Raw genomic sequence first — 23,671 nt, 5'->3', positions numbered from 1 at the left:
GAGCAAAAGAGTCAGCTTCAGTCTGCAAGCTCGTTCTAGAAGTAATCTGCTAGAAAAAGGAACCCCCAGTTGAATTTCCAATGGATTCATGCACTTGATTCAGTCACTAGTCAATGTAAAGACCAATCCTTTTGTACAACTTCTCCCAGCAACAAAAACCCCAACAGCTTGACACCACCATCATGCCTGTCCCAGATGTATTTTAAAAGAAATTATCCTTTCTTGAAACTCTATTTGCATAAAAGTTGCAAGACATTGGAGGGATTCTCCACATTCTCATTTCTCCATGTGGCTTGAAAGTCTATTTGATAAAATATGCAACAAAGCATATGATTTATAAGGTAGGGTAAAATGGATGATTTGGGAATTGATCTCTTGTTGATATTAAACTTCATATCCACTCTCTGTGAAGTTTCTAAAAGAAATGATGGAGCTGAGGCATGAAGCTGCCACAACAAGTGTTAAGCAAACATACACACTCCCCTTCACATGCCCCGCTTCCACACACACCTAGGCCCACACAGAGGTCAGCATAGCAGATGATGAACACCTTGGAAAAGACCGAAATGCTAAATACATCTCTTTGGGGGCAAAATAGCTGGTGCAACAATTCAAATATCTGGTGTAAAAATTCTGTTTAATATCTACTTCCTATTTAAAACACAGCTTTTCATTTAATTATATGTAGGGAATATTTTCATATTATTTGTTTCTTTACAATTACTTTGTTCTCATGTGTTGTATGTCTAGGAATATTTTCTTCTAAAAATAGAAAAAAATAGATAATATCCTTTCAGAAGAAAACATTGGTTTATACAATTTTAAACCATCATGATATGGAAGAATTCTTTTGTCCCTCACTAAGGTGGAAGAACTATTTGGATCACAGATCATTTACAATGAAATACTTTACCTTTTTAAGATGCTTTCAGTCAATTTCATATCCTCATTGCTTATTCATTATAAACAGTAATTTTTCAGTGAAGGGAAAGTGTGTGGTATATCTACATTATGTTCAAACCCAATTCCTACTAAAGGCCAGGCTGAGCTCCAGTAAATAATGTCCTGAATGATATTTTGCCGCCTTCTTTTGCACTTCATGAAATCCTAACATGAGGAAGTGTTGAAATACAGAGATTTTGTCCCGTGTAGAAACCCATCCCATGTATTTTATGCTGTAATTCTTCTCTCTTTTAAAATTTGCTATCTTCTGCATAGTTTTCATTAACCTGTTACAGTAGTGAAAATCACAGATCAAGGTAATTTTGTAACACTTTGATTTTACCCCAAGAGCTGAGGGAAAACTTGCTCCTATACTTCAATCTGAGTTTCTTCTAGATTCAAACTTTGTTTCTCTACCATCAAGAGTCTCCAGTGTTGCTGCTCAAAGCCCCATCCAACCTGACCTTGAATACTTTCAGGGATGGGACACCCACTACTTCTCTGGGCAACCTGTTCCAGTGTTCCAGCACCCCCACAGAAAAAAATGTCTTCCTTTCATCTAATATGTGTCAGAAGTATTAAATCTAGGCATATAAACTTTGAGGAAAGGTTTGAAATTCTTTTGATTTGAATCACATTTTATATGAATACTGACTTACAGATGACTAAAATATGTGCATGGGCGTTTGAGCTGACACTTTTTGAAAAGGTGCATGGAATTTAAAATTAAAACCAGTACCATTAAAAGCTTTGTGGCGTTTTCTTTTTCCTCTGGTATTCAAAATTGCATATATCAAATATCTGTGCTTCATACAAAGCTCTTAGACACTCTCAGAAAAAAGCTTTTCTTTCAGACTAAGTTGCAGTTTACGTAGAACACTAGTACTAGTGAAGGTTTTTCTGGGCATAGGGGGAACACCGTCTCATTGGATTTGTGTGCAGAATGCATTTTATGCAAACTGGAAAATTGATCCCAGCTGTGTTCTAGTCATCATTCTTACTGCATCAGGCCTGAAGATTCTGTGAAAAGTAGCCTGTGGACCTTGAACATAGCTCATGTGATACAGATGAGAGGCGATGGAGAAGTTGAGGGAGAGAATAAAGAGCATATGGCCCAGTACAGACTAACAATTGTTTGGCACCCTTTAAAGGCTGTGTTTGACAAGCAGGGCTGAAGCAGGTCTGCAAAATATCCGAGAGATCAAAATCCATTGAAGCAAATTCCCCTGGCCAGTCACCTTGCTGCCAATAATTCACTCTCCATAGCAGCTGATCAGGCCTAAGAATGCTGCTGCAGAAGTATTGTGAAAAAGGTAGGCATATTTTCACAGATGCAGGGGAAAATCCCCTTGGATGATGGTTCCAAGGGATTACTTGATGGAGCAAGTTATGTACCCTTATCTACCGTGCAATATCTAAGTTGGTGAGTTCACTATCTGTCAGCATCACTTTCGAAAATAAATGTTTGATCCACAAAACAATATTTCATATGTCCTGTCTACCTGCTTCATTTCAACCAATGAATAGGCTACGTTCCATCAGCAAAGGGTTTATGATCCTATGTTTCTTTAAACTGTGATAATTCTTTATTTTTTTCTAAATCAGACACTGTCTATTCATAAGATTCAGATGTCCATGGCAGGGGTGTAATTAAATTCACATGTTAAAAAATAACCTTCTTCTTGTTATCTTTTTATTAAATTACTGACATGTAACGTCCGTCTGAGAGCTGAAGAAAACCCCTTCATTTGCTGTTTGCCAAGTATCATCTATGTGATACAAATTCTACTTGAGAAATCACACCCGTACATTGCCATGTAGCACTACTAGTAATGCTTTCACAACCTTTTCTTCATCATTAGGTCTTTTGGTGAAGTGAATGATTAGAACATAGGCAAGGGCATTTGTTCAAGATGCTCCAGAAAGAGCTGTGGTCTGTTCTCTTCTTTGCTGCCTATGTTAGCACTGAGCTGCAAAAAAGGAAAGATTACTAGGAAAAGTGTTACTTTCAGTCTAAACTTGTAAATGATGTTTGGAATACCCTGTTAAATAACAAGGTGCTCTTTTAAAATATGGCATCTTAAGGGAAAATGTCAGCTTTAAAAAGGTTTTGAGACAGTTGCTTCTGGAAAAAAAAAAAAAAAAGAAAAGAATTGGAGGCTTCTAAGGTCTTTAGGCATACTATTTTGAAGATTGATTCAAACCAGTTTCTTCATATAGGAAGAACAGAGGACCATAGATGCAACCCATTTGAAAATGGATTTCTATATGTTTCTGGTTGGGATTACCAGGCATCATTTCTTGTGAAGTCGAGGGACTGCAGTTAGCACTCCAATAATTTCCTTCCCTGAAATTCATCTGCATTTGGTCCTTTTTCCAGAGTCCCCATTTATTAGTGAAGGTATACTCTATCTATGCATTAGAATATTCCATTAGAGTGTGTGACTCATACTTGCTAGTTAAAATTAGCTGGAGCGGAATGGATAGTTACAGTTGCGTGTATACAATAGTCTTATTTTGGCAAGTTTTCTTTAGACAATGTTGAAGCAGCACTAGCAACTAGGAAGTACAGCTTGCAGCAGGAAAGGACACTCTTCTGCTTTCTCAAGTTTCCTGTAGTTAAATAGACACCAAAAGGCTTTTCCTAGTACTACTACTGTCTTGTAGGAATACTTGATCTAATCCTATCTTTGATCAAATTCCTAATGGGTTACTTTTCTACAAGGCAGAACATTTTTCTTTTAATAATATGTATTTTGTAAGTTGGAAACATGAACTTGTGCACCAGTCACATGGACTGTACTCCTTATTAAGTTTCACAACCTTCTTTAGAAAATATTGACTGTGTGTAACTTCAAAAGGAGAATTCTGGGCATCTTCATTCTATTGATGTACTTGTTTTTCTCCCATGCTGGTATTGTTTTCTATCATTTTTACCAACAGAAATATTTTTCCCTGACACCTATGGAAAAGACCTATGTTTACTCAACAGTGCAGCGTCAGTCCATTGTTTAGAATGATTTCAACATGGTCCCAAACATATGGGACAGCTAGACAGCAGAGGTTAGCAACAGGGAATGGGAATAACTTCTGAACCGTTTCAGTAGATTTCCCAGGAAGGGCTTGCTTTCTGCCACTGCAAATTTTCCCAGAGATTTTGTCTGGTGAAGAGTTGCATCAAAAGAGTATTTTTGCCCAAACCTTGGGGCAAGCTCTGTCTCCGATTTACTAGTGAATGCAAAGAGGGTGAAAGTGCTGCTTCAAAGCCCTCTGTGCGCTTTCTGTACCAAGAGGGGGGGTGACCCCAGCAATAAGTTTTGATCTCTCTTCAGAACACAAGGCATGTCATCACCTCATTCATCTTCTTCTGGGACTCATAGCATCTTAAGACTAAGAAGCTCTCTTGCTTGCTGAAGTGCGTTCAGCAAAAAAACCTTGTCTCATCAGCAGGTTTGAACACAACTACAGTCGAGTCAATTCCAATGCTGGCAGGGCAATACTCTACCCCACTAGTAACATGCCACTATTAGAAGACTGTGTAAAACGATTTTTGTACAAAGTAATCGGAGGGAAAAATAGAATTGGGAAGAACTGCACATTGTTCTGGAAAAAGCCTCCTGCCTCAGTCTTACAGACATCATTTGCTGGTATCATTTTTAATAGTTGGGGTTTTTTAAATTTTGTAGAAGAAAAAATATTACTGCACCTTTATGTTTCCTTAATAGAAGTACAGCCATTTCTTAATAGAATAGAAGTAAGCCATTTGAATATGTACAAATGGTCTTTTCAAATACATATGCTATAGCCCACTGTGAAAGTAATTAGCTATAAAGAGAAATCTAAAGGTTTAAAAAGATTTTGGAAGAAAGTAAGTCTAAGGTGATAGAAGAAGAAGAAAACAGCAGTTTTCTTCTGGTGAAAAAAAAAACAAAGGGAGGACCTTGTACAGTGGAGATGTATTATTTGACTTCCTGAAAAACTGAGTAGGTTTGCTATTGCCAATGGTTTTCATTAGGAAGGAAGAGATTCCTTTGGCAAAAAAACCCCTTCAAACTGACTTGACAAAAATGTTATGACACTTAACTTCACCAGTCCTGAAGAAAAATTCTCATCACTTGATCTGGAAATCATGATGGTAATGGAGACAAGGATGTCTAAGCCATGCCATCAGGAACATAAAAAAGCATTAGAATGCAGGTAAGACTGAGCTCCTGAACTAGTGTGAAGAGAATGCAACAAAGACATTTTCCTTTAAGAGTCTTCAGGATGGAGAGCAGATCAAATTTTTTCATGTGAAGTATTTCTGAATAGAATGAATCTTCAAAATAACATTGTTTTCCAAAACCTGTCTACAGTATCTCTTACCATGATACACAGTTCCTATGAATAGAAAAAGCAAAGCACTTTTTTCCAAACTGTTGTGCACTCTTAAGCAATCTACAATAAAAATAGTATTTTTTCATGCTGGGAATGATGTGAATTACAAAAAAGCCTTGTAGCACACTTGGCACTGTGGTCTCTTGATTAGCATAGCTTTTTATTCATCAAACACGTTTCACATTGACTATTTTTCTCTTTTAAATAACGGCATCTTTGTACTTATGCAGCATCCATGAAGAATTTCTTGGGTGTTATTTTGTACCTGATCCTAAATGGCAGGTTCTGCATTCTGCCATCTGTCTAGCTTTCCCATTTGATGCAGCTTCTGAGAGGCATTTTCAGAATCGAGGACTACTTGCAGGAATGATGCTAAATCCATGCATTTTACTCCTTGGTTAATGCAAAACTATTTTTCCTTTACACTTCAATGAGAACAGGAAAATAATGATGGTGAGTTCAATCCTTAGAGTAATACAAAGAGGACTATTATCATCATTAGAAACCAAGCAAGGTGTATTTATTGCACATGCATGATACTCACTGATGCAAATTACCCTGTAAATTCAAAAGGAATCTGTATCATAGGAGTGGATGGACTGTTTCTACTGATATTTTGCTTAAAGCAGAAAATTAATTCTTTTGACAGCCAACTCATGATTGCAAGCTCACTTTCAACTACAGCTTTCAAACAGATGAAACATGTCTGTTTATAAAACGATACAGTACAGTACACAGTAGCAAGTCAGGTCATAGACATTGAAAAGAAAAAAACAGCTCAAAGGACAGATTCATTCACATCTACAAGCCCTCAAGAGTGTACAGGTCAAATGTCCCCAGAAAACTAGGCTGGTGGCGCAAATTCTCTATGTTGGCACCAGCAGAAGCAGCTGCTATCTTGATAGGATGCAATCTTGCTTACATCACCCTTCAGAGCAATCTTCTGTACCCCTGCCCAATACACCTTCTGCTCTATTCCTTGGACTTCACATTTGCATTTCTACAGAGTCCTGTCCTGCAAACTGACTCAAAGTTCAGGTAGTAGATTTCCAAGATTTAGAAATGTTGTGTGAGGTTCATTTATTTCATATTTCATTCCATCTAAGCAAACTGTAACTTTCTGAAGTGAAATATTTCGAGTATGTCCCGTGTATTTTAATGTTAGCTCTGCTTCACATTCAAACTTCTCACAGACCCCTGTGATGCCTTGCTGCAAAAATATATAGCTGCCAAGAGTGGTTGTGGGAAGTTAGAATTGCCAGAAAACCGTACAAACAATCTAACAATAGAGCCTTGGATTTCTGAATATAATTGCACCATGTAAAGTCAAAATACAATATTTAAATGATTTTAGATAATGATGAGTGTGGGCTAGAGAGAATCCAGATAGAATTTTATTTTTTTAAACAGTTCCGGGAAAAACATGGCCTTGACTTGGAAGTATAGCAGGAAATATTTTTATACAGCATGAGTTCTCATTACCTAATCATACGATTTGTAGACCTGAATTGGAAACCAGGAAATAAACAAAGAAAAATATTCAAGCTATAAAAGATGGGAGTTTAAAATTTTCTTGGTATTTCTGATTAAAGCTATTAGGTAGCTAAATGGTCACCCATTATTTTAAAAAGCATCTGGACATTAAAAATAGGTAAATTTCTGCGGGACTTGGATGTCAGCTACTCCTGAAAAGCTTTATATCACTGCTTTCCAACCCTGAATCAATCCACTTAAACGCAGCTGTATTTCAGATGCTCAGTGGAACTGTCCATGTAATGCATATAGTTGACAAATAATCTGCAGAAAAAGCTAGATCGATTTGAAGATCTTTTCCTGTAAATGGTATTCACGTTATTTGTACAAACACACAGATGGGATTTCTGCTGTCTTCTTCAGGCCACTTCCTCCAGAGAGCTCTCCATCAAATCTCTCTAGTTCTACTCTTCTGGTGATCCAAAGTCAGCACTGGGATGGTCCAAGTGCATGAATTACTGTCTGCTAGAGGTGCACCCTGAGGGCTTCTGTGTGCAGCATCACGTGAGCCCTACTAAAGTCACCCTGTTGGTATAAACTGAGCTAGCTGGACCTTAAGGGACAAGATTGTGCACTGATATTGTAATAGAAATTAGGTACTAAGAAGGAGGCTGGAAGATTTAAATATTTCTGCCTCCAGCTTAAGCAACACTCAATCTTGGTCTTTATCTGAAAAACTAGGTGAATTAACCTATTTGGCATTCCTATGCCAAAAATGTCAGTAATACAACAAGAACCGTCAAAAGAGTAACAATTCCAATCCTTACTTTGTAAAAGTAATTCATTGGAAGAAGTCGGGAAGAAGGATGAAACATGCCAATATCCTACCCTGAGAATCATTCTGTTGATTTGCACAGGTTTCTTATTATATACCCATCTAATGCATTGGACATGCGTGCTTGCGATGACACAAATACTTGCAAAGCTTACCAGATAAACCATGTTCTCTTCAGACAGCAAAACATTTCTTGATGGTTGTGTTTGCTAATTACATTTAGACTCAATGTTCTTAAAGGTCTTTTCCAGCCAAAGTGATTCCATCATTCTCTAAATCGCAGATCCTGCTTGTCTTGGTTGAGGGCAAATTTGGCAGCAATCCTCAAGAAGGGGTGATTTATTAAAAATATTGATCTAGTACTGATATCCAACTGTGATGGACAAAGGCTCCCTAACAGTTCAAAATTAGAAAGTGTATGTTTATTGCAACGCTGGGCAGCGTGCGGGATAGCTCCCAAATACACGCTGTGATTTAGAGGTGATAACAGAGTCTTTTTATCTATACAAGTATTGAATACCCAAAAGACAAATACATGTTCATAATTTAGGTACATCCCATCATTCCTCACTTCATATGGTAATTAGTTCAAAAGCTATTAAGCACGTGTAGTTTGTTCCTCAAAATGAATCGGTGGTCCCTTTCATGGGGAGGGGTTCCAAAATGAGGAAATAAATGAAGTCTTCCTGGTTCTGAACTTTCTACATTTTCAATGCAAATATGACAAATGAACCCATTGGTAGAACTCCCATTCCCCATCTTCAATTGGTTTCAGAACAGAGGTGGCCTACAATTGTCTTATGTTCCTAAAAGCTATTTATGAGTTTCTGTATTCTTCATGATAAACCCAGCTAAGCAAACATGATGTTGACAAGCAATCAATTATTAGTTAACTACTAACTCTTAACTTCATCAAGGCCTACCTATTTATTTTGATAAACTCTAATAAGGCTTATCTCTGACTAAAACCTCAGCTCCTCTAAAAACCCTAAATTTCTTTAAAGTTCATGTCTCAGGGGCCCCCCCCCCAGAAAGCCCACCTACACGGCCCCTCCCCTCAACTGGTCTGGGAAACATTTCCTCTGAGAGAAGTGGAAAAAATCTGTTTATTTAACAGGGAAAGCACCCCCCAGCACAAAAAATGAACAATACCAGATGACAAAACTCAATCGCCGCTCTGAAGAGACAACAAATTCAGAAAGTCTCTCCTGTGGATGCTTGCTCTGTTATCAATCCCTCCGGCACTGGGAAAGGCTGCTGCCCAGAGTAGGCCCCCATAGGCCACAAAGTGCAAGCTCTCAGTGCTCTCCAGGTCCCAGTCTGGAGCAGGTTTGAACAGTTCCAAGAAAAGGGAAAGAAAAAAAGACAGTCCAGGGAAAACTCTGCCTCAGCCAGCTAAACCAACTGAAAAGCAAAGAACACTCTGTTCTGCTCCATCAGTGCCCAGACAACACAGTGCAGCACAGAATGTGGAGCAGTGTTGCTTTTAGAAGGTGAGTGCAGCCTGTGATAACAAACTCCGTACTTCTTCTTCTCCCCACCTTTGCTCTCAGAAGCAGTCTTGAAGGCAGAGAATAGAATATCCAGCATACACAGAACAGATGGCTGGGGATACAAGCATCATAAAGTCACCCTAGGACACTGCTCTACTGAGATATGTCACCAGACTATGCTAAGACAAAGTTTTGGAACTGCTAATTAAAATTCTACTATCACAGTGAAGCTGAGGAGGAAAGACAGCTCACTCCAGTTACCTTGTGGCATGCCAATACTTCCTTTCAATCACAATGGTTTTCGTCTTTAAGTCCGTGACATCACAGGCATAATTCAACATCTTTTGGGCAGGAAGGAAGATATTCTTCTTCTCATTATACTGATGGGTAAGCTGAAATGCAAAGCAGTTAATTCAAAGTGAAACAGCCATAAAGTCAATAGTAAAACTCACCACAGTTTTGTTTACCAACCCAAGTCCTTACTATCCCAAAATACAAGAACAGCTGTAAAAGCCTTGTGGTTTCTTCATTTTTTCCTATACCTACATGGGAGGGTAAGGGATAAATGATCCCAAACAATGGTAATCCACAACAAAGCATTCTTGACATCATATTCAGCTTTTGCATAGTGAGCTCTTCACCTGATCAAGTTATTCCATTGCAATAGTTTGGGGAGTATCTTAGAGGGCTGGCTGTTGTTTGGTTTAAACCATCTTGATCATTCCGGAACCCAGTAGCAATGAGAAAGTTCAAAATAAGATAGTGCTACGCAGTGATTTTCCTATATGACAGACGTATTTCTACAAGACAGAAGGCTGACCTAATGCTTCCCTACAACATGGCTGAAGTGGCATCCTGTTCCCCATAGGTTTTTCCGTTTAATTTTAGCAGCTTTCTTACTAGATTAATGAGCTGAACTAACTCAAAAAGGAATCAGATAAGTGCCAGAGCTTTAAAACAAACAACAACAACAACAAAAAAGATGCAAAATGGTGATTTGTGGGTGCGTTTGAAAACAGAAATTTTTTTGTATTTTTCATAGAGACATGGCATTCTCTAGAATGATATTGCTCCAACGGTTTGAGTTTGGTTTTCTTTTTCCCCCTCAATTGTAAATGTTATGCATTCTTTTTGGCCAGTTCAGGAAATAGATTTTCTGATACGTGTGAAAGACAGTCTAAAGTTCCCCTCATTTGCCTCACGACCATTCCCAGGACAGACACTGGGACCCTAAAGACACCGATGGGAATTCTGGCCTGCCAGTAATGGATGAACACCAAAAATCCTGAGGCCCCTGAGCAGAATTCTGGCCTGCCAAGTGATTGTTCACAGCTGTGTCTTCAGTGACTGCTTCTAGCAGGGCCTGCCAAAGGGCGACCCAGCCTATATGCTTGCACCTGCTTCACGACAATAGACCAGGAATTTTCCCACCTCTTGGCCAGATGAACTTGCTGGGGCAACTTGGTAGCCCCCCCATGGAAAATCCTTCCTCTGCTCCACTACCACCGTGAGGCACCGAGGTTGAAGCCCCCCTACCAAGGACTGAGACTGAGACACCTGTAATTCTGATGCAGGGGTGCTGGCCTGACTGAAGCAGGATGCCTGCTGAGTGTTGCCTACAGATGTGCCTACAGGACCTAGACTGGTTTCCCCCAGAAAGCAGTCCTGAAACAGTGGGTCCCACTCACTGCTGCTACTGACTTATCCTGCTGAGAACATGGACTGTCTGTACCCGTCTTCAATACCTTTTTCCCCCTCAGCAATTTCAATAGACTTCTTCTTCTTGATTGGATCTGTTCCCCCTCAGCCATTTCAAGATTCTGTTTCCCCCCTCAGCAATGGACTATAATAGAACCTTGAGTTCACCAGGACTTAACCTTGAGTTAACCAGGCAGGGCCATTATCTTCCCAACGTGACTAGGCAAACTCTGTCGGTTGGACTATGAGGACTTAGTCTCTCCACATTTGGTAGCTATACTCCTGTCTTGGTTCAGGGCAAATTTTGGGGAGAACCCCCAAAGGGGCTCCTCTAGGAAAGCAGATTCATTTGGCCCCTCCCCTATGAAATATTAATCCCAATATTACCGGGTGGGACGTGCCTGGGCTCGTCTGACCCTTGCTGCTGGGCCAAAGGCGGCAGCTGTGATGTTTCACCTCAGAGATACATTTGGCCGGCTGCATCCTGCAGCTAGGCACTCGCAACAAATCCAGGCATAGTAGAAACTCAGTTGACCTCTGGTGGAAAAGGTTCAGGGGACGGTGAAGAGAAAAAGGAGAGGATTCTGCTGTAGAGTTTTAATCCAGAGTTTATTCCAGGATGACAGACCTCTGAATCTTGTAACAGCTCCCAAGAGAATCCAGACCGCATGGTCCCGTCTCCTTTGAAGCCCGGGGACAGGGGCAGGGGAAGGCACAGGTGAGCCACCAACCAGGTGGGAGGAGGGGAAGGCTCAAAGGATAAAGACACTTGGACAGGCCAATGAGCCCGGACCTGAGGGGCATCTTTTGAACTTCTGCCAACCACACCATGACCCTGCTGGAATGTTAACATTGATGGACAGCACTTAGCAGGAGGGCAAAGGGGGAGGGGAAAGGACAGGTTTCACCTATCCCAACACCTGAGGGATTTTCCTGTTTCCTGAAACAGGAAATGGCGTCACACTGCAACACTCCCCCCAACCGGTCCAGGAGAAAATAGCTCCTTGGAAAGAGGTGGAAAAAACCTGTTTATTAAACAATAAAACCTAAACAATATTGAACAATAAAACCCCTTGTTGCTCCAAAAGACATGACAAACTGAGACAGTCCCCTCCCTTGGTTGCAGTTCAGCTCACACAGGCTCTTATCAGTCCCTCCGGTGCTGGAAATGTTGCGGGCCGGGCCCGGTCTGGTGGGCCACAGGTGCTAGCTGCCGGTGCTCTTCTGGGTGTTCAGTCCAGAGCAGGTTTCAAGAGGTCCAAAGAAAAGGGAAAAAAGAAAAGAAACCACAGTCCAGGGAACTTCCTTGCCTCAGCAAGCTAAAACTAACTAAAAGCAAAGGAGAGCTCTGTCCCACTGTCTGTTCATCCCCAGACAACACAGTCCAGGAGCAGGAATGTGGAGGAGTGAGTGCAGGGTCTGAAAACAAACTGCTGCTTCTTCTCTCCCCCCTTCACTCTCTGCAACAAGTCTTAAAGGTGCCAAACTTATGATGCAGCATAAACAGAACAAGATGATTGGGGTTAAAAGCATCATATAATCAGCTTAGGACAACTCCCTCTCTCTTTCTCCCCCTCTTTTCTATTCTTTTCCTCTCCCTAATTCCTTTCATGCATTTGCTGTGGTCATTCTATAAAGGTGCATTTGTTTGGATTGATACTGCAATCCCCTTTCCGTGTTGTCTGTTGCACTCCCAGATCAGTTAACCAACCATCACCACCCCCATTGGTATGAGCGGATCATGACATTAAATTGGCATCATGGACAGGATTCTGATCGACAGAAGGGTCTGCAAGGCTGTTTGTAGTCTGGAACAGGGGAAGGACGATTTGCTTCAGCCACACCTAGCCCCTCATCGCGAAAGGGTTGAACGAAGCTGGAAAGCAAGGAAAGCTCTTTGAATTTCCCACAAACTGCGCACGCCCAGGTGAAATACGCCCCCATACTCTATTGAGGGTTCTGTCTTTAGAATTTCCCAAAAAATCTCTTAGCGCAAAAGGGGAAACTGTTTTTGTTTATGTGTGAATTTGGACTGTCTGGGAAGGAAGGGACAACTTGAAGGAACTAAGCAGGGCCTCCCAGGGAGATTTGGTCTCTTCACCCAGCCAGGGAAGCAAAGGGGAGCACAGCAAAGGCTGTGAGATTGTCTAACTTAAGTTTGCACCTCCCTGTCATGGTTTTGGTCCCTTCATAAAATGACTGAAAACTCTAGCACAAAAGTTAAATTTCTGAATTTTCTGCTCTGCTTGCTAAATAGAATGCCAAGCCTTCTCCAAGGGGGGAGGTTTGGGCAGAGAACAGCTGGTTTAATTTAGAAAATGTCATAGATAGAATTTGTTCTTTACAACATGAAACAGAAGTTAAACTGGGCAAAAATAAGACCATCCTCTGCTCAGTTTTGGCAGCTTGTCTCACAGCAGCCATAGAAACCCTTTTTAAGCAAAGAAACGAGGAAATAGCAAGAATAGATTCCCTTCAAAACCTAGTTGAAATTTTGCAGAAAGAATTAAAGGAAGATAGAAATGAGATCTATATGTTGCGAGCTGCCCTTAGAGAGGAACTTGCTAAGAATTCACATCATACTGATTCCTCTACAGAGCCAGAGGAAAAGGAAACTCCTGACTTGAAACAAATCTATCCCCGTCAGGAACTTGAGGCAGTAAAAAATTGGAGAGAATACTGCTGTCCTCGCTTGAGACCCTTGGTTCAAACAGAATAGAACTATATTAATGATGAGGATTGTTGGAATGTTGGGGGACATAAGACAGATGATGCACTTTGGACCTGGTTGACATAAGAGATTTGATAACAGAATGCCTTGGCATAAACAAATGGAACTTTGAAAATTCGACCTGGATTGCAAGAAGATTAAATCAAACGGGTTTACTGGAAAAAGAAAATCCCATTAAACTCTGCAAGCAAGAGATGTTGTTATATGCGTAAGTTTGTGGATGTGATTTTAACCTAATCATTGTAGTACACATTACTAGTCTCCCTGCAATGGTATGTAAGTGCTTGTATCCCACAATCAAATTGGATTCTGATTACCGAGTGGGTCTCCCTGTCTCTCTGCATTGCCGAAAGAGGATCTTGACCCACCTATCACAACTAAACAAATACCGTTCAGTGCTACCGAATTAGCTAAGCTGTCAAAAGAATTCGGGCGCCTCCCACAAGAATCAGAGACAAATATGTCCTCCGAGTGTCCCTCGATGGTGGAGATCAAATTAAATTAACCGGAGGCCAGTGGGGACTGGGGACATGGAGCCTTCTTCACAACAGGAGATAAGGAGGTAAGCGTGACGCATGGTCCCTGACACAGGGTGCGTCTTTCTGGGCCGGGAGAATGAATCCTTTGGAAAGGGGTGACCCCCTGGCAATCGTTGACACCACCGACCAGCTCTTAGAAAGTGTCCACAAAGCCGCCTGCCTGCAAAAGATTCATGAAAAGAAATTAGTTCCTGGTTTTGAATGCCCAATGCAATTACCTGTGAAGCCAGAACTAATGACCGATTGAACTCGTGGGCTTCCAGAAACACTTAAACATACAGCAATGACTCTACAGAAAACCATAATGGCTTTGAATCCTGTAGAAAGACTAGATAAGATTCCTCAGGAATTCCCCTGACCAAAGTGGACCTAGAGATCCTGGCTTCACTCCCTACTCTTCCCCCTCACAGCCCTTAGCTTCTCAATCTGATTCACCTGCCAGTAGCCATAAAGTTTGGACATGAGCTGAAGTTGCAGTAGATCTGATTAATTATTGTAGACAATATGGACCTATAAAAACCCCGGCGTAGAAATCAGAAAATAACAAAGGTGTTTGGTTTATTGGGGCTCCTCACAGTGAAAATATAGAGAAAGGAAAACAGATCTCTAACTGCCACCGTTGGTGGTTGTTGGGGATTCAAAAGTGGGTCCCCAAAGAGGTGATGGATGGTTTGCCCCTTGATAAATTGCAGAAAATAATAAATAATTGGCACCAGCGAAAACCGAATCCATTGGCTCAACCCAGTGCACCCCTCCCTTCTCAGGGACAAAAACTAACCCTCCCCCAGCTTCTCCCACGGAACACAGGCAGTGAACCAAAACCAACAGGGTTTTCGGGAAACAAATCTCTCTGCCGCTTACAGGTGGGCAAAGGGGCGGAGTGTGGGTTTATTTAAGAATGCTCACTAAAAATAAATCCGGATATATATTAAGCCCAGCTATCACGGGCCTCCACAGGCTACTAGTAACCTTTTTGATTGACGTTGGGGCTCAAATCTCTGCACTGACAAAAAAGGATGCCCAGAGGTGTGGAATTGTTCCAACTAAGAGACAATGCTGTGTTCTTAATGCTCTGGGAGCTACAGAATCTATGAATGTTGCCTTAGCCAAACTGAGGCTCCCTGGAAATGAGCATCAACTAGTCATCAAAATGGTAATTGGGAACATTCCAAATAATTGATTAGGAATGGGTGTCCTTGCTGGGAGGCAGTGGGAAGACTCTGAGGGATTTCTGTGGTCTTTTGGCACACTGCCACTTAACATTAGGCTGCTTCAAACCGCACCCTCCCTACCCTATAATCAAACAACTAATGTAAAACAATACCCTCTACCTTCTGGTGCCAGAGAAGGTATCAAAGCGGTTCTACAGGACTTGAGAAACCAAGGGGTAATAATTCACACACATTCTCCTTTTAATTCACCGGTATGGCCAGTCTGAAAAGCCAGTGGAAAGTGGAGATTAACAGTAGATTTTCACAGGCTTAAAGCCAACACAGACCCTCTTACAGCACTGGTCCCAAACTTAGCTGAATTAATAACATCAATTCAAGAAAAGGCTCACTCAATCATGGCAATGGCAACTATGGATGTCAAAGACGTCTTCCTTATGATACCTATACAGCCAGAAGATATAGGGACCATTTTGCCTTCACATGGGAAAGGACGGCAATACACTTGCACTAGGCTTCCCCAAGGCTACAAACACTCCTCCACTTTGGCCCACCATGCTTTAGTTGAGGAATTAGAAAAAATAGCCAAACCTGATCCTGCTGATCCTGTAGCTGATAATCAATACATTTAAGACACTCTGGGGGGGGGGGGGGGGTGGGTGGTGGGGAGGGGGGGAAGGATGAAATAGAGGTAGTAGGGAAACATCAGCAGAAAATAATCTCTCACTTAAAAAGTCTTGATTTGCAGATACCCACAGAGAAAATTCAGAAACCTTCTCAGGAAGTGAAGATTTTGAGAATTTGGTGGAAAGGAGGCATGACATGTATTCCACCCGATACCCTAACCTCTTTAGATCAGACTCAAAGGCCTGAATTGAGGAAAGATCTCCAGCAAGCTCTAGGACTATTAGTGTTCTGGAGAAAAAACATCCCAGATTTCTCAATAATTGCTAGGCCGCTTTTTGACTTGCTGAGGAAAAGAATGAAATGGGATTGGACTCCTTCTCAGGAAGAAGCATTGCAATTACTGATTTTTGAGGCAACAGCTCACCAAGCACTAGGCCCTATCCATCCCACAGATCCCTTTCAGGTGGAATGGGGATTTGCCTCCTCAGGGCTATCAGTACACATTTGGCAGTGGGGTCCCGAGGGTCCAACGGGGCCTCTTGGTTTTTATTCCTGTGGTTTCAAAGATGCTGAGAAAAGATACACTACCTGGGAAAAGGGGTTGTTTGTAGTTAGCTTAGCTCTCCTAGAAGAGGAAAAAATTGCATGACAAGAGCTTATTGTATTAAGAAGCCCTTTCAAAGTTATCAAAATCGTCACTAATGGGAGCCCCACCCCTCCCCCCCACCTGACGGGGTAGCCCAAAGGGCCTCAGTTAGGAAATGGTATGCTCAGATGGAAGGCTATTGTAATACCGTCTCAAGAACGGAAGATGCTGCTAAAAATCTAACAAGCCAAGGCACTGAGAGCCTGGTTAGCAGCCAAGATAAATCTGCCTCTGTAATCAAAGCTGCCCTTCCTTTCTCCCCTGAACAAGCAGCAAGTTCTTGGTTCACAGATGCCTCTGCAAAACGGGAAGGGAAGGTATGGAGATCTAGAACAGCTGTCTTACACAATTCATTTGGTGAAAGAATCATTACCGAAGGGGAAGGCAGCGCTCAGGCTGGGGAACTCATAGCTGTTTGGAGTGTTTTCCAATGTGAGGCACAGAACGTTTCTCTTGTCTGCATTTATACCGACTCTTACGCAGTGTACAAAGGTTGTACCGAGTGGCTTCCTTTCTGGCAGCAAAATGATTGGGAAGTTCACAGAATACCAGTGTGGCAAAAGGAAAAGGGGCAAGAAATTTTAGATGTTGCAAGCCAAGGAAATGTTGCTATTGGTTGGGTAGCTTCTCAGCAAGCAGATGGAAATCCAGCAGGAGAGTGGAAGAATAGAGCTGATGAACTAGCAAGGCTCAGCCCCCTGAAAAAGGAACTCATTCCTGAGGACTGGGATCAACTATTAGAATGGCTGCATGGAAAAAGACAGCACACAGGTGCGAAAGATTTGTACAAAGAAGCTCATGCTTGTGGTTGGCTGGTTACCAGGGAAATGTGTAAAACATGCGTATCAGCCTGCGAGCAATGTCACAGGTGACTGGAGAGACATCCTTGAGAAGATGACCCTCTGCATTTAAGAAAGGGTAAAGGCTTATGGGACGCGTGGCAGGTAGACTATATTGGCCCCTTTAAGAAGTCAGGAGGTAAACACTTTGTGCTAGTAGGAGTAGAAAGTGTATCTGGGTTGGTTCAAGCTGATGCTTTGAAAAGAGCTACAGGTGATAATGCGGTTAAAGCTTTGCAGGGGTGGTTTGGAACTTTCCCAAAGCCACAGGAAATTCAATCTGATCACAGGTCCCACTTCACTGCTAGAGGTGCACAGCATTGGGCAAAAGGTGAAGGAATTAAGCGGTCTTTCCACAGCCCTTTCCACTACCCTCAAGCTAAGGGGATCTTAGAAAGGACCAAGGGTTTTTTGAAAGGACTTCTGAAGCCCCGGGAGGGAAATTGGGACGTTCGGTTATGGGAAGCTGTTAAAAGAGTGAACAGTAGATGGGGGGTGAATGGATGTCCCAAAATCACTGCCTTTTGCCCAACAGCTCCAAGCATCGTTCCCTTACTACGGCGACCTGACGATTCAAAAAGTCCAGCACATTACCCTGGACAACCTGTTCTGGTGAACCTCCCTACTGTAGGGGAAGTAGCACTAGTGCTGAAAACCCCTCTGAAGAAATATGCATGGCTAGCCTCTGATGCTCTAGGGAAAGAGCATTGGATAAATACATGCTGGATAATCCTATCATTTTAACTCTTTTCTGCCCTCAGTGGAAGGATTTCTGTTGTTTTTACTTTGACAGAAGAACCCTGAGGAACATGAAAATCATCTGAACCATGATAACACTGGTGATGCTTTTCTGCATCCTACCACAATTCCATGGACAGGATCCTGCTGAGTGGTTGTGGTCTGAAGCTACCCTCCATCCCACTAATGTTCTAGGAGCGTATCCCAAGGGTGGCCACCCAAACCTAGAGCCTATAGTGCTGCATGACCCCCAGGTATATGGTCCAAGTGAGTGGGGATGGGATCAGAAGGACTGGACTAGAGCCCTAACTGGAACAATTGGTGAGTCGATTGTGGAAGCATGCAGAAAAATGGAAGGATCTCTCTATGAGAAATCCACCTCCATCACAGTTGCCGGAAATTTTATGGAACCAGATGGGAAAAATGATTGGGATATCCCTTCAGCGAGACTGTGTCCTACAAACAAGTGGGAGTGTGCCAAACAAATTCCCCTTACTCTGTGTTGCTGCCAGGAGTATGTTGGTAATTACACTCTAGGTCGCAAAACGAACAATGTTGCAAGTACAAAGGATTGTAAAAATGAACCAATTGATTGCTGGCATAATTTGACGTTAACTAAACCGACTTAAGTGACATGCCGCTGGCAAAATAACTTGACCAACCTGTTAGGTTGAAAAGGCTTAGTTCATAAATTTAAGATAGACGCTATAACAAAACCCACGCTGAGTACCGTAGTTACATCCCAGTGGAATAGACGGGACGGAGAGCATGAAGCCCACACTGAGCGCCATAGTTACACCCCAATGGGTAGAAGGGACTGAGAGCACAAAGCTGACATTGAGTACAGTAGTTACATCCTAGTGGGCAGAAGGGACTGAGAGTCCCCTTAGTCAATGTGGCCTTGGTCCCAAGCTTTTGTTCACTTGGCAGGAATGGGAAAAACAAAAAGCCTGGCAGCTTCAAGGGGGAGTGGGAGAAGGAATTAGCCGAAGGATTTGTGGAACTGCTTATAGCAAAGCAATCTCCATCAGTGTTTTGACAGATCAGACAAATAAGCGTGAACAGGTTTGTACGCCCCCAAGCGTACAAGACTGTTGGCACAATTTTACATTAACACAAACTGCAGAAGTAGTTTGTCTTTGGTCCAAAACTAGTGAAGGCTTTTCTTTTAAGTTGATAATAAATGGTATGAACCAACCTTCTACTACCACCACTCCAGCCCAAGCACCGCTTATGCTTAGCCTGAGAAGTTTTGAAATTGGACCATATATAATCAGGAAAACTGGTCAACAACACATATTGTTCAATCTGGCACGGTCTCTTAAACAAGTCAAATTGCTGATGATGCAAAACAATGTCTCAGAAATTCAGCCGGCCTGTTTGCCTTTTTTGCGGACTTCCTTTGAGGGTTGGACCACCTGGCTGCAAAAACAGAAAGTCCGTTTTTTCTTTAAAAACAGACACTAAGAGACATAACCGGTGTTTTGGGAACAGGTTTTGGAATTCTAAATAGTATTGATTCTGAAGTACACTAATGGATAAATTGGCTGCCACAAAATGGTTAGAGATTTGACCAAATTAAAACAACCACTGCAATCATCCTTATTGGCTTTGGGAACACAGCAGTGCTTGCTATCAAACATATTACCAGCTTGGGAAAAGGTAAATGTAAGTGATCACAAATTGGTAGACGGATGCACTCGGTGCTACACAAAACAACCTTTCTTTGGCTCTTAGCTGTATCCAGGCACAATTGTCGATGCAGTCAGTTGCTGCCTCAATGATAAGAGAAGGTGAAGGCAATTTTCCTACTGCAATTCAGAAAAGAATTTGGGACAGTGCCACTGATTTTGAAAGAGAATTCCAATCCTGGTGGAACTTGGTGAATTTTACTTATCACCCCATTACAAACACAGCCACAGCTCTTGCGTTAACCGTACGCAATGCCTCAGTGCATTTGAGATTTCCTATTCTTGCATTAGGGCTAAATCATGATGGAGCTATTCCCAATCTTTCTGAACATAGACAATGGGCCCATCAAACTGGTAAAAAATGGCAACATGTTAATTTGGAATCTTCTATTGTCCGAGAACTAGGCTTCATCTGTGAAAGTAATGCAATTACAGCTCAGGATGTTTGTTTGGACACAGAACAAAATATCTGTCATTTTGAAATTCGTCCTAACGAGACTTTCGAAACAGTCCTTAAATATATAGGCAATGGGTGTGGGTGCTCTAGAACTGCTTGTGATACGGTATTTGTAGAAAATGCAGTAGTGGATAGTAAAAATCATTCAAATTGTTGCGCTTGTAACTTTACAAAATTGAGGGATGTGATTTTTCTTCAGAAGCTCCAGTTACCTCCCATTACCTTTTTCAATCCAATTAAAGACTGATTCACAAACTATTACTGTCCTAGGGTGACGTTATGATGCTTGTATCCCCATCCGTGTGTTCTGTTGATGCTGGATATCATGTTCTGTGCCTTCAAGACTGGCTGTGAAGAGCGAATGTTTTGTTTTGGTTTTGCTATCAGCCGCTCCCCCACAGCTGGCACGACACAGAGACAGGGCAGTACATGGGTGCTGCTTTTGCTTTTTGCTTTGCTTTTCGCTTTGCTCTTGCTTCGGCTTTGCTCCTGCTTTGCTCTTGCTTTTTTGCTCCTGCTCATTAGTTAGTTTAGCTAAGCAGTCCAAATTTTCCCTGGACTGTTTCTCCTTTCCCTTCTTTGGACCTACTCGGACCTGCTCCGGACTGGGACCTGGGAAACACCGAGAGTTTGCACCTTGCGGCCAAGGTGCAGCAGCTACCCCAGCACAGGACAGACTGATAACAGAGCGAGCACTCCCCAGAGAGACTTTCTGAAGTTGTCTACTTTTTCAGAGCGGTGAAAGAGTGGTGCCGTCTGGTATTGTTCCTTTTGTGTGCTGCGGGGTGCTTTGCCTGTTACAGAAACAGGTTCTTTCCACTTGTTTCCAAGGAATCCTTCCCGACCCGGTTGGGGGGAGGGGCCGTGTGGGTTTGTTTTCTGGAGGGTCCACCTTTTGGAGGTTTTCTCCCAAATTTGCCCGAAACCAGGACATTCACCTACTCCCATTGGGATGAACATTACTTTGGTAAAGCAATCTTTGCTTCATCAGGACTTCATTGAAATATTGGAGAAGATCAAGAAGAATAGACAGAAAGCACTGGTAACTGTTCATCACAATGTGAAAGAAATACACCATGTCATAGAGAGAGTAAGAAAAGATGCTGAACACAGGTGGTAGGATACTCTTTTTGGGTGGTCACCTACTGCCACAAGAGTCCTGAACAGTATGTGTCATCCCATCATTGCCCTTTTGCGTTTCGTTTTGATTGGGGTTTTTTAATCAGCAATCTTACTCATTATGAATTGGAGAATGATGAAAGAGTTAACAAAATTGATGTCTGTCATTAATGCACACAACTTGGCTGATGTCCTTTTCACTGTGGCCATCTCCAAGACTATTGACACAAGGCGACTATAAATGAGAGGATGTGTTTTGAAATAATATCTTCAATTTTCTTTGAAGATTATAAGAAAATTACTTTTGATTTTTGGTGAATTGTTTTGAAAAAAAAATATTTTAAATGAACTGTTGTTGATTTGTTTATTGCTTTATTGCCTTTGATTATTTGTGATTAGTTTCAGATATTTGAAAAAAATGTTTCAAAATAATATGGTTTAAATTCCTGTTATTATATTTCTTTCTTGTTTCCTTACCCCCGCCTTTTTTTATCTTTTCTTGTCCTTCCCTTCTCTCTCTCCATCTGACGTATTGTCTCTGCTTTCCAGGATATGCTACCAATGCGCGACAAGTACACAACAATAGTACAGAACACTGCTGATGAAGACCCTTTGAAGCCTGTCGTGACTCACCAGGTGCTGTGAAGGACGGTCTGAGGTTCCCCCCATTTGCCTCACGACCGTCCACAGGACCGATATCAGGACCCTGAGGACCCCGATGGGACCTCTGGCCTGCCAGTAATGGATGAACACCAAAAATCCTGAGGCCCCTGAGCAGAATTCTGGCCTGCCAAGTGATTGTTCACAGCTGTGTCTTCAGTGACTGCTTCTAGCAGGGCCTGCCAAGGGGCGACCCGGCCTATATGCTTGCACCTGCTTCACGACAATAGACCAGGAATTTTCCCACCTCTTGGCCAGATGAACTTGCTGGGGCAACTTGGTAGCCCCCCCATGGAAAATCCTTCCTCTGCTCCACTACCACCGTGAGGCACCGAGGTTGAAGCCCCCCTACCAAGGACTGAGACTGAGACACCTGTAATTCTGATGCAGGGGTGCTGGCCTGACTGAAGCAGGATGCCTGCTGAGTGTTGCCTACAGATGTGCCTACAGGACCTAGACTGGTTTCCCCCAGAAAGCAGTCCTGAAACAGTGGGTCCCACTCACTGCTGCTACTGACTTATCCTGCTGAGAACATGGACTGTCTGTACCCGTCTTCAATACCTTTTTCCCCCTCAGCAATTTCAATAGACTTCTTCTTCTTGATTGGATCTGTTCCCCCTCAGCCATTTCAAGATTCTGTTTCCCCCCTCACCAATGGACTATAATAGAACCTTGAGTTCACCAGGACTTTGAGATCTTCCCAACGTGACTAGGCAAACTCTATCGGCCGGACTAAGAGGACTTAGTCTCTCCATGTTTGGTAGCTATACTCCTCTCTCTTTCTCCCCCTCTTTTTTATTCTTTTCCTCTCCCTGATTCCTTTCAGGCATTTGCTGTGGTCATTCTATAAAGGTGCATTTCTTTTGATTGATACTGCAATCCCCTTTCCAGGTTGTCTGTTGCACTCCCAGATCAGTTAACCAACCAACCAGTTAACCAACCCGTTGGTATGAGCGGATGGTGACAATACCTTCTTTCAAGCTGAAATTGGTTCTAGTCCATAGAAGCACACTGGTAGGTAAAAGTAGACTCTAAAAGATAACATTCAAAACGTATTTCCCTTGTCTTCCCATTAAAGCAAGTGAAGAAAGCAGACAGGAGATCTTCAGATAACATGCTATGCAAATTGAAAAGATTCTGTCCTTATTTGAAGCAACTGAGGAACTCACACAATGAAATACAGTTCAGACAGATGGAAGGGTCACAGATGATGTCAAATCTGTACTTCCAATGTTTGAATGAAGCAAGATTTCTTGAAGTACAATCCTATAAAATGAAGGTGAGTTTGCAGAAGCAATTGAACTGGGTCTGTTTTATAAACACAATGTTTTCTAAGTAACTGAGGATTCAGGAAGGCAACCTTGGACTTTAAAGGATTTAGAAACATACAAATACCAAGACTGGCAGTTCATTAGCTTTAACAGTCTCTTCAAATAAGATCTATTTTTAACTTCTTCTTGTAGTAGGTCTGAAGACATTAGGAACGATGCAATAAAACAAAACAAACAACAAACCAAAACAAAACCAAAACAGCTTTCTGAAAAAGCTTGGAGAAACCAGAGAAATTATGATTTTTAGGGGTTAAGTAGTCCTTTAAAAGTTGTCTCTGGGAAAAGAGATAAAAAACCACTCATTGA

Source organism: Agelaius tricolor, unplaced genomic scaffold (genome assembly GCF_023055355.1).
Source record: "Agelaius tricolor isolate 1412-34295 unplaced genomic scaffold, bAgeTri1.0.p SCAF_40, whole genome shotgun sequence".
NCBI classification, from domain to species: domain Eukaryota; kingdom Metazoa; phylum Chordata; class Aves; order Passeriformes; family Icteridae; genus Agelaius; species Agelaius tricolor.
This window is presented reverse-complemented; position numbering follows the sequence as displayed.